Raw genomic sequence first — 10,634 nt, forward strand, 5'->3', positions numbered from 1 at the left:
CTACATGAATATTGTAGAAGAGTATTAAAGCTACATGTGCAATCCCTTACCCCATCCCCCTCCCTCCCAGGACTGGATCCACAAGTCAACCTTAGGGTGTCTAGGGTTTGGTGCATGTCAAGGGAGCCCAGCCATGACCTTCATACTCCTGCAGTAAACCAGAGAAACAGCATGACTAGTTGGAGCTGTGTACTTTGTTGTCACTTCACAAGAGAAGCGGTTGGTGTCTTATGTCTTGTGTCTATACAAGTATAGGCTTTTTCAGTTCCTTTGCAATTTTTACTATGCTTATGCTAATTGAAGGGTTGGGGTGTTAATAGGAGTGCAAAATCCTGTAGTTACAGTAAAAGCCTCTCTCCCCCTCTCTCATCCTCTGCCCTCCTATTGGCCTGGTAAAATGATGGTGATAGTAGTGGATAAATAGAAAAGTGTGGATGGGACAAAGCAAACTCCAACATTATTATTATTATTATACAGTATTTATATAGCACCATCATATTACGCAGCGCTGTACAAAGTCCATAGTCGTGTCACTAACTGTCCCTCAAAGGAGCTCACAATCTAATGTCCCAACTATAGTCATATGTCATTAATGTAGTCTAAGGTCAATTTAGGGGGAAGTCAATTAACTTAACTGCACGTTTTTGGGATGTGGGAGGAAACCAGAATACCCGGAGGAAACCCACACAGACACGGGGAGAACCTGCACACTCCACGCAGATAGTGTCCTGGCTGGGATTCGAACCTAGGACCTAGCGCTGCAAAGGCTGGAGTGCTAACCCCTAAGCCACCGTGCTGCCCATTAGCGAAAGATATCAAATGTTGCAGATTTGAACTGGGATTTTAGGGGCCCATGGATACAGATGAAGTGGCCAGATCCCTAGGTGTCTGTATTGCAATCATGTCTTTACATGCATAAAAGTTTTGTTTCACAAATCCCTGGGAAAGGGAAGCCCGAAATATTACTAAAGTCTCACTTAACATGTACCTAATTCAATTGAACTACAAGGTAATGCTACACTAATGTTTTTCCCGGTGGCACAAAAATTATAGAGAAAAGTATTTGACCTTCTCACCTTGGTGGTACAAACTTCTCCTTCCCTCAACCTAGAAAGGGCCCTACTGAGCAAAATTGATATATCTTTACCGAAATACACGAAGAAAATTTTGCAATTATCTGCTCCTAGCAGGTAAAATCACACTGGCCCGGGCCTGGAAGTCACCATCAATACCAATGACCCCATTATCGGTGAAATTAAATTGGATAATGGTGAATGATAAGCTAACCTGTACTCTTAAATATACCCCACATGCCTTTGAATTTAACTAGGATCCGTGGATTGCACATATTCCTTGGCTCAGTCTCCTTCCTGATGTGGACAATCCCCCCCCCCCCCCCCCAAACTACCCTCTTTTTCTCATTACCTATCACGTGTTTGACAGGTTAGGCAATATTACAGAGGCTGCCAAGATTTTTGGAGACATGTTTAGTGTTAATTCAAGAAATACTCTGTAAACCTGATTTGTTCTTATGTTCAAAAGATACCTGTATTTTGCTGTTCAAATTCTGTTGGTATGTAAAATTCACATTTTCAATTTTATTGAATAAAAATCTATTGAAATAAAAGTTTTGTTCCAGACATTTTTCTGATTCTGTTTCCTATCTTCATACATACCAAGACAAGCATGACTATATTAATACAAATAATCCATGAAAAGATAACATAAAACAGCTTTTACCACAACACTCACCTTCTGTCACCTTTCTTTCTCTTCCTATCAGCACATGAACTGAAAGACCTCTTTGCTGTTTCTTCCGCTCACACTTCAGCCCTGCTGTACAGAAAAGACAAGATGCAGATGACAAGTCAAACTAAGGTGCTTACACTGTTCCTGTTTAAATAATATATTTATTAATGTGTACAGTAACATCAACTTGTGTCTCTTTATATCTGCCTTGGCTTTTACCTCAAAGTGCAATTTTATGATTTTCCTTTTTAGGCTTTGGTAAGATAGTTTATTGTCAATAATAGATGTCTTTATTGGTATACATGACCCTTAGATCTTACCCACCATACAACATTTTGGAATAAAAAAAATGTCTGCCTATGGAGAAAAACACTAGCTACAAATTGACACCATAAAGCTATTTCACAAACTGTGATAAGTACCATGGGTACCACTGGGTAGGCCTGCATGCAACTGATAGTTTAAGTATCATATGATACACCATGGAAATCACCTACCTAACTAAAAAAAATAAAACAAAAAAAGGAAACAACAAAACAAACGCTCTATCTGTTTTGCTGTTAGAATGATTTATCAGACAGGAATTCTCTCCAATGGAGACTTCGATCGCAATAAAACCTAACAGGATTTCTAATCCTTCTCTGCTCTATCAAAAACTAAATAGTTTTGGGTCTTGACACAGTTTCCAGAAATTCTTTTAGATAAAATGATGCAAAATAGACTTCAATTGATCTGCGTGAATGACATTTTTCCATAGAAAACCTTTATGATTTGATATTAAATTTGATTATTTAAAACTCACCATCTGAGGAACACTTACCTATACTACAGTCTTGTCCATGGGTAGATGTTTTATGGAAACACTGGGTTATATTTTAAAACCCAGTGAATGAGGCATTTTATTAACGATTGCAATGAACCAATTTTTTTTATTTTTTGTTTAAAAAAAAAAAAAAGCCATAACAAAGACAAAAAAAATAGTCAAACATGGAACCACAGTAGAACTGCAAAATAACAATCACAACCTCAACCTTTTGGCTAGAGTAGCAAGTTGTACTGCAGGTACCTCTGGCACTAGCCTATTAGGGAAAAGACATAGACTTGACATGTTTTGCTTGTGTAATCACTATTTCCCAATTGAGACTCCACTAAAGGGAGCCCACAGACAGTAGACAGTCATCTAACCTCTTTGGGCATCTGGAACCTTTACGTACGAAGATTTTTCCAGTAACTGTGCTTTGCAGTGCACAAAGAATACTATTACTGTTACCAATAACAATATGCAAAATAAATATATTGATTTACAATCTGTTGGCTGTTCATAAGCAATTAGGCACTGAAACTGATAACAGAGCAGTTTGCAACATAATCCTATTTTTTCATCAAAAAATCTGCTTGTGCTGGAGGACAGGCAGCTAGACTGACCCTTGTAAGGGGGCTGGGTGTGAAAAGCAAACCTTGTTTTTGTTGTAGGCAAGGTCATTTTGGACTGGAAACGTGGGCTTGAAACTCTTGTTTGGCAAGGGTAACATAAACCTATTTTACTCTCCTGAAAAAAAAGTTTGATGTTAAAGAAAATCCAAATAAATGCGGCTTTTCCTTTACCCATAATTAGAAACTGGCATAAGCTTTTAAATGTGTCATATCTGCTTGTGCCTAATAAAATTGTTTGGTTAGTATATGTTTGTTGGTTTTCCAGAGCCATTCAGCTTATCTGCTTTACCATTTGCCTAATGCCTGTGAACTATGCACAATGCAACACATTCATCTAGCTTCCAGTGACCCTGGGATGTGGGTCAGCGCTTTGTAAAGTCATGCGTCATAAATGGAAGATAATTACAGGCATGTAGTTTGCGGTGTTAAATATGGGTACACAAAACAATACTGTCTTTTTTATCTGAACACTTATAAAGAGGCTACATCTCTGTATTATATTACTTTTATTGAACTGAGAGAATCACATAGAATATCTGAATATTATAGGAAAAAAACAACTAAATTACACTCATGAATAAAATTAGCCTATGAATAGGCTCACAGTGTGGTGGAGAGGTGCTAAAAAGCAGAGAACACGAGACTTGGGGCAATGGTTTCTCAAATTACCTTGCAGAGCTCAGGCAAGTAACCTCACCAGTAGTGCAGGTTATGATTGGTGGGGGCAGGGTCTTTTAATGCTAGACATATACTGCATAAGATTTTCTCTTGATTTTTTTTTTTTTTTTATAATCAAAATGAGAATAATTTTATGTTGATCCTAAAAACAACTACAAGTATTCAATGTACCATAAACTTGTTCAGAAATTAATCTGAAATATGATTGATCACACCATTCTATTTATTCGATATATTGATTGTAGCACAAACAGCGGTTTTTATTGCAATATTCTGGTCAATCAATCAACAAAAAACAAAATGCCTTGCCCAATTAATTTTCTTTTTTTGATCTTTCTGCCTAAAAATGTATTGCAAATACCATCATAAATCGTTGTTCTGATTGTTTCAAAATGTTTTTTTCTAATCAATCCATCACATAGTGATTTGGGGGTTTTCTACAACATATTCCTTTGTATTATCAAAATGGTTACAGTGACATGAATTATATAAATTTGATGTTTTCTTAATATTGATTGATATTTTTTTTCTATAATATTGGACTTGCCACTTAAACTTTGCTATTTTTTTTATTATAGTGTCTGCTGTGGTTACTTTAAAACATTATTCATTTGGTTAATCACATTTTCTGTTTAAAAACAAGATCACCACTAGGATTGTGGTTATTATATAGTTAAAATAGGAGGTTGGGCATTTTACTGAAAGCCTGGATTAGCATTTGTTGTTAATAGAAGCTGTCACAATACAGTCCACAGCATTTATTTGTCTCCTGCTGTGGCGTTCCCCCTTGGCAGCATTACCAGTGTGTAGCTGCAGCCTTAAAGGGTCACACTAGGGATGTTACAGTGAAAGGAGGGGGTTTGCCACACAGCAGGTATTGGAGTGACTCAAGCATCTGCATAAAGTGGTAGCTCCAGATCTGCAAGTGAGCAAAGGTTCAATTTGACTCTGATAGTCATTTCTACACCTGTAATTTATGCAATAAACTCCTTTTAAGGTACACATAGTAAAGGGTAAACAGACCTACCCAAAATCTGTCTCCCCCAGGCATCGGAGTCTGCCAAGGAAAAAACAATAGCAATTGGACAAGTTTTTCTAATGGGTACAATTGCTATTTCGCCTTGGCTGGGGTTTGTAGTTACCTCGTAGATAAAAGATTATCATCTCATGTCTGTGAGCTTCTTTAGGTTTTTGGGTTAGGCTAAGAGGGTGAGGGTTTGGTTAAAGTAAAGGATTAGGCTAAGGTTTGGAGATAGTCTTAGGATTAGGTGTAAGGTATAATTATTATCAATATGTTAACAGGAAATTCCATGCCCGAAAAATTTTGCACTCACACTCTTGTGCTAAAAATCAATCAGGACAGTAATCAAAAATCATAGCAAATATTTTTTTGGGCCCCAAACTGCAAAACAAAACAAAAATGTTTGCACAAGACACTACTAGCCATGGTAGGTGACACAGAAAGGATCTGTGTACAGCATAGCAATGTGGAATATATAATGGCTTAAATAAGGAGTCAGTGCAGAATAAGGAACATACAGAACAGTATACAGAATGAGACAGTACATGAAATGTACAGCATGGCATATGAAATAAGGCTGTGCAGAACATGGAACGTACAGCCTGGCATATTGGAATGAGGTGGTGTGGGACAGGGAGTATAGAGCATGTCATATGGAATGATGCATTGTGATATAGGAAATGTACAATATGGCAAACAGTAGGAAAAGGATGTACAAAAGGCACTTTACCTGCTAAGATAATGAATTATAAATTGGATTGATTTAGAAGTGATATATTTAGATTTTTTGGAAAATCTAAAGCCCCCCCCCCCCCCCATTGCAGGTAGGTGTCATTATTATTTCAGTTCTACAGCTTCCTGTATCTCCTTCCTGTCTCCAACCTGCTCATTGAATTTCTATATTTTACCATTTCTACTTTTTTAAAATGAATATAAAGGTTTTATTTGTCAATTAGGAAACAAGACATAAAAATATTATTTAGTCCTCTCTACTGCCAGTCAAGTGAAGCTCTAGAAGATTAAAAGCTTAAGGTAACAATTTTACACACAAGTGAATGAGTTGAAGCAGTTACACATCCCGGATGAAAGGACTCTGTCTAACCTTAAGAAATATCATACCTGAAGCTAATCCATAGTTTTCTTGGATCTTTTGCCATGCATAAAATGTTTATTTGCAATATATATATACACATTACAATACATTTAAAAAATAATAGATAATTATGCTATTTATGTAATTAATAATTAAGCAGGGTAAATAGTGTTTTTATAATTGGCTTTGGTTATCCTTAGACCCCAAGGAAATGTCTGCCCAAAAAGAATTGGCTAGCTAACTTCCATTTTTTTGTTTAACCTGTATTTGTGACTGGCATCCTTCCATACCTATAGCAAAGAACCACCTTAGTTTTAAATCAGGTATACTGTCTCAGTGACCTAGATTGAGTACACTGGAGGAGTAAATCACAAAAAGCAGAGAAGACACAAACAACTTGAAGATCACACTGTGCCTCTCACACATAATTGCTATATATTGCTAATGCTAGCCAACACAAAGGCTCATCCTACCATCCTGACTTAATGAGGGAAAACGAACCATATCCTTTAGCTGGATGATGAAAAAACAAGGGGGGTTCTTAGTTAACAGCAGTACTGGCAAGCAGCAATAAATGAAAAATTGTAAGCAAGCAAAATTATAAAATGGAGTCCACAAATATGCAACCTAAATTATAACCTTACCCAAAATGGGACAATAAATCAATAAAAGTATGGATACTGGAAAAGTACATACCACACAAGCAAACAAAACCTGATTAAAAAAAGATGAACAAAAGAAGCAAAGAAAATATCAATAAAAGAAAAAATACCAATAAAGGAAACCTGTAAGTGAACTATGGTGGCTACCATTACTGACCTGCTTCTGGGAACACTTGTCATTTGGTTTTTCGTGACTTAAATACTTTTTATTTTAATGAAGTCTGAATTCTTAATCTACATCTGAAATGATTAAAGTCATTGGATCGTTGAGACCTTGAGCATTTCATCAGCAAATATCATCTTATGGCCACAGTCTCCATATGCTCTTTGTTCTGGTTTCTTTAGGCTCCAAGAAATGATCATTTCCAGTATCTAGAGATAGAGAAAAAAACAATTGTAAATGCTAGTTTGCAAAAAAAATTATATTGGTCATAATTTACTAAAGAGTCTATACAAGCCTACAGACTAATTATAGGTTGAAACTTTGAATTTATTGATACTTGTAAACAGTTGTATTCTATATGTCTTCCACATTTTCCAGTGCATGTATACTAAATGTCTTACATGGACATGCACACTGGGTTCACTATATATTTTTTAGCTTAGGAATAATGTGCTGAGTCCTTATTTACAATTACAGGGAAAAAAAGGACATCATTAATACATTTGGGTCTGCATTCAGTGTCCAACCAAGCTAATTGTTTTGGTCTTTATTATTCTTTATTATTCTCTCTCCTGTCTGTTCCTGGGGTAACTACTAAGTTGCATGCATTTGTCTCCTTAGTAATGTAGCTCTAGTGTAGGCCATCACCATTTAATACCAGTTTTAGCTTCTTTGATTTCACTGATGTGGAGTCACCGGATACTGATAGCTTTTACCCGGGCTAAACACCAATTATTTCATATATATATATATATGTATACATATGTATACATATATATATATAAATTTATTAGTGTTATTGTACTTTTAATTTAATTTAATTTAATTTTTTAAATGCAGCTAATGTAAAGATCTCAAACTTACTTGATTTTCCCCTCTTGTAAATTCCAGTACAAAAGCACTCAAGCTGTGAGGGAAGGAGTCTTAACTGGGAAAAGTGAGGTACACATTAAAGCCAAGTACAGACACTCAATAATTGCTAGTGATCATTTCCAGTTAGAGTAAACTAAAGAAGTGTTGTACAGAGACACCCTGCTGCATCATCCCCAATAGAAAACAACTGGTGGTGTTTTGCTGTTTAGTGATTTGGCAAAGTGAATTATTACAGTACTCAACCCAGAATTTTTTTTAAGCTGGGTGGGAAGAAATTGTAGGTGGGTGGCAGCCCCTGTATTGTGACCAAACTCTTTAGTAACCACCCAAAAACAACCGGGTGGGTGCTGAAATGTGCCGGGTGGTGCACCCAGCTAAAAGGGCCTGGGGAGAACCCAGTATTACACGACAGCTGTACATTTGCTCGATTTTCACCGAAGACAATCATAAACATTCATCTTTGCCAACAATATTCCAGCATCTGTACACATTTTAAAAGAAGAGAGCAGTGAGATGTCCTGTAAATACAACATTGTTTTTTAATGCATTTACCTAAAATTAATGTGGTGCTGCCTCCGGAGCTCTGCGCATGTCTGATCTTGGACATGTACCGGTATATAAGGGGCATTTTCCTACGTTAACGGGACAGAAATGCCAATCTCATGCATGCGCAGTGAGGTCAGCACTCTTTTTCCCCCTTTACAGCAGGCTACATCACCCGATCTTGTGTCTGCCCAGTGCAAGATCAGGTGACAATGCCAGAACAAGGAAGAAGACAGGGCAAGATGACTGTGCCCGGCGCACGGAGCGGAAGCCACATTCCTAGCAAGATGGAAGGACCTGGGCAATGAAAAGTGAGTGTGATTTTTTTATTTTCAGTTTAGTTCCACTTTAAGCACATTACAGTTTGGGGCCATATGATTGCCACTGACAATTTGCTGTGCAGGTTTCTAAAATCAGTAGTGAAGATTTGCCCTGGTAAGGACAGGAATTAGGGAATTCCTAACAGTATAAAGGCTGATTTTTACTTCTGATCTGATTTATGCTCCAATAAAATTATCTGAGGGGAAATCAGCAGCATCCAGTTTTTGGATTTTTGCTTGGGCATGGTGAACATTTATGGAAAGTACACAAGTCAAGGTGTGTAAATAATCAATCAAATCCCATCAGCATTACAGTACTTTTTATACAGAGAAAAATGAGAGGTACCCAAGGGGCTATATTCAACACAGTTGCCAAGCCTAAATAATTCACAATTAAAGGAAGTGTAAAAAGAAAGGTGAAAACAGCTATTTTGTGGCAACACTAAAATCAAAGTGCTTTACTGGATAAACGACTATTTCAGCATCCTAAGCTATACATAGTCCACTTGTGCTTGAGACATAGTAATACAAGTTATTAAAATACCAATACCAAATGTTTGTCTAGTGTAAGTCTCCAAAAAATCCAGTAGGTGAAACGCTTTGAGGTAACGAGAATAAGGCTATTAAACCCAATGTGACATTGTACATTTGTATTGTAATATACTTGTATCACTATGTTTCAAGCACAGGTGGATGTATAGCTTAGGATGCTGAAATAGTTCTTTATCCAGTAAAGCACGTTTGATTTTAGTGTTGCCACAAAAAGCCTTTTCCTTCTTTCTTTTTGCACTTCCTTTTAATTTTTATACGGGAAAAACCATTGAAACGGCAGAAAATCTCAACTGTGTGTGTGTGTGTAATGATTCCAGCTTCCAACCTGTTATTTACCATATGGAAATTCAATCAGATTAGTTGGTCTAGCACAAAATTACCAGTTGATCTCCTCAAGACTGAAAACCCCACCTCAAATGTACTCCTAACACCACCTCTCTCCTAAGTAAAATTTACTTGGTCTGTAATGTTTTTAAAGCAGAAAAAAATGTGGTGTTTGCGAGTACCTATGTTGGTCTAACAATTGGTTGCTGTGGCACCCCTAAGCCCAGGATGTACATGGACCTGTCAGGAATATTCAAACCTTTCCTAGCAATAAGCCCATTATTTGTTTTTCCACTGCTCACTTAGGTTATGTGCACACTTGTAATGGTTCTCTTCCAAAACCCATCTCAGGGCCGATTTTGGACGAGAATCTTGCCTGTCGTCCATCGTCTGAATGACTGCCCAGGCGGATCCATGGACGATGGACAACAAACGATCATAATGCAAGTGAAGGGGGAGCGCACGCAGCTGGGTGCCACTCCGTCGTTCTCCCCCTCCCCTCTCCATAGAGCAGAACGGTGCTGTATATACAGCACTCGTTCATGCATCACGTAGTCCTTAGTCGTTGGAAAGGATTGTGAAAGATCCTTTCCAACAACAATTATTGCACGTGTGTTTGCAGCCTTATACTTTGGAATTTGACAATACAGGTCCAGAGTTTAGTGCTAGGATAACACTTCTTGTTATCCTTAGAAAATATTTTCAGCCAGGTTGGATTTATTTTAATAATTAGCATATTTTCCTGTACCAGTTTCCTTTGCACCAAACCAAAACATTTTCTAGCACTAATAAAGTACTAATATCAAAACCCCAGCAATGGAAACTCTGACTTTGTAGAAATTTTATCACAGCCTGCCATCCCATTAGCATGGTAATAAAAACATAGCAATAAATAAAAACAGCAAAATATTATAATAATTTAAATTTTTACTTAAACACCCTTTTAGGTGGACATTCAAATATAAAAGGGGGAGATGCCGGGGCCATTTTCTAATATCACCCACAAATTCATAAAGGCTTATAGTGGAATCATTTGCCATCTGTGGTCTTATTGATGGTTTGCGTTTACAAATCAAATCATGGCAAGATGAAGTTTGCTTGTCACTACTCTGGAGCTTTGCCTCATATTTGATGCCAACATCATAAAATTTGGTGCCACCCATTATGTACTGTGCATGTTTGTTTTATATATATATATATATATATATATATATATATATAT

The 10,634-nt window shown here is 37.0% G+C and overlaps 1 long non-coding RNA gene across 2 annotated transcripts in view; it reads right to left on the minus strand.

The window, feature by feature from the left end:
• The window catches only part of LOC140334053 (uncharacterized), a 65,508-nt gene that overhangs the window by 17,954 nt on the left and 36,920 nt on the right, over positions 1–10,634 (minus strand). For both annotated transcript variants that reach the window (XR_011921472.1, XR_011921473.1), the window contains exons 3-4: positions 6,795–7,009; positions 1,753–1,836 (exon numbers count right to left, since the gene is read on the minus strand). This is a non-coding gene — a long non-coding RNA (uncharacterized lncRNA). The remainder of the gene's footprint in view (positions 1–1,752; positions 1,837–6,794; positions 7,010–10,634) is intronic.

This window comes from Pyxicephalus adspersus, chromosome 6 (assembly GCF_032062135.1).
Source record: "Pyxicephalus adspersus chromosome 6, UCB_Pads_2.0, whole genome shotgun sequence".
Taxonomy (NCBI): Eukaryota; Metazoa; Chordata; class Amphibia; order Anura; family Pyxicephalidae; genus Pyxicephalus; species Pyxicephalus adspersus.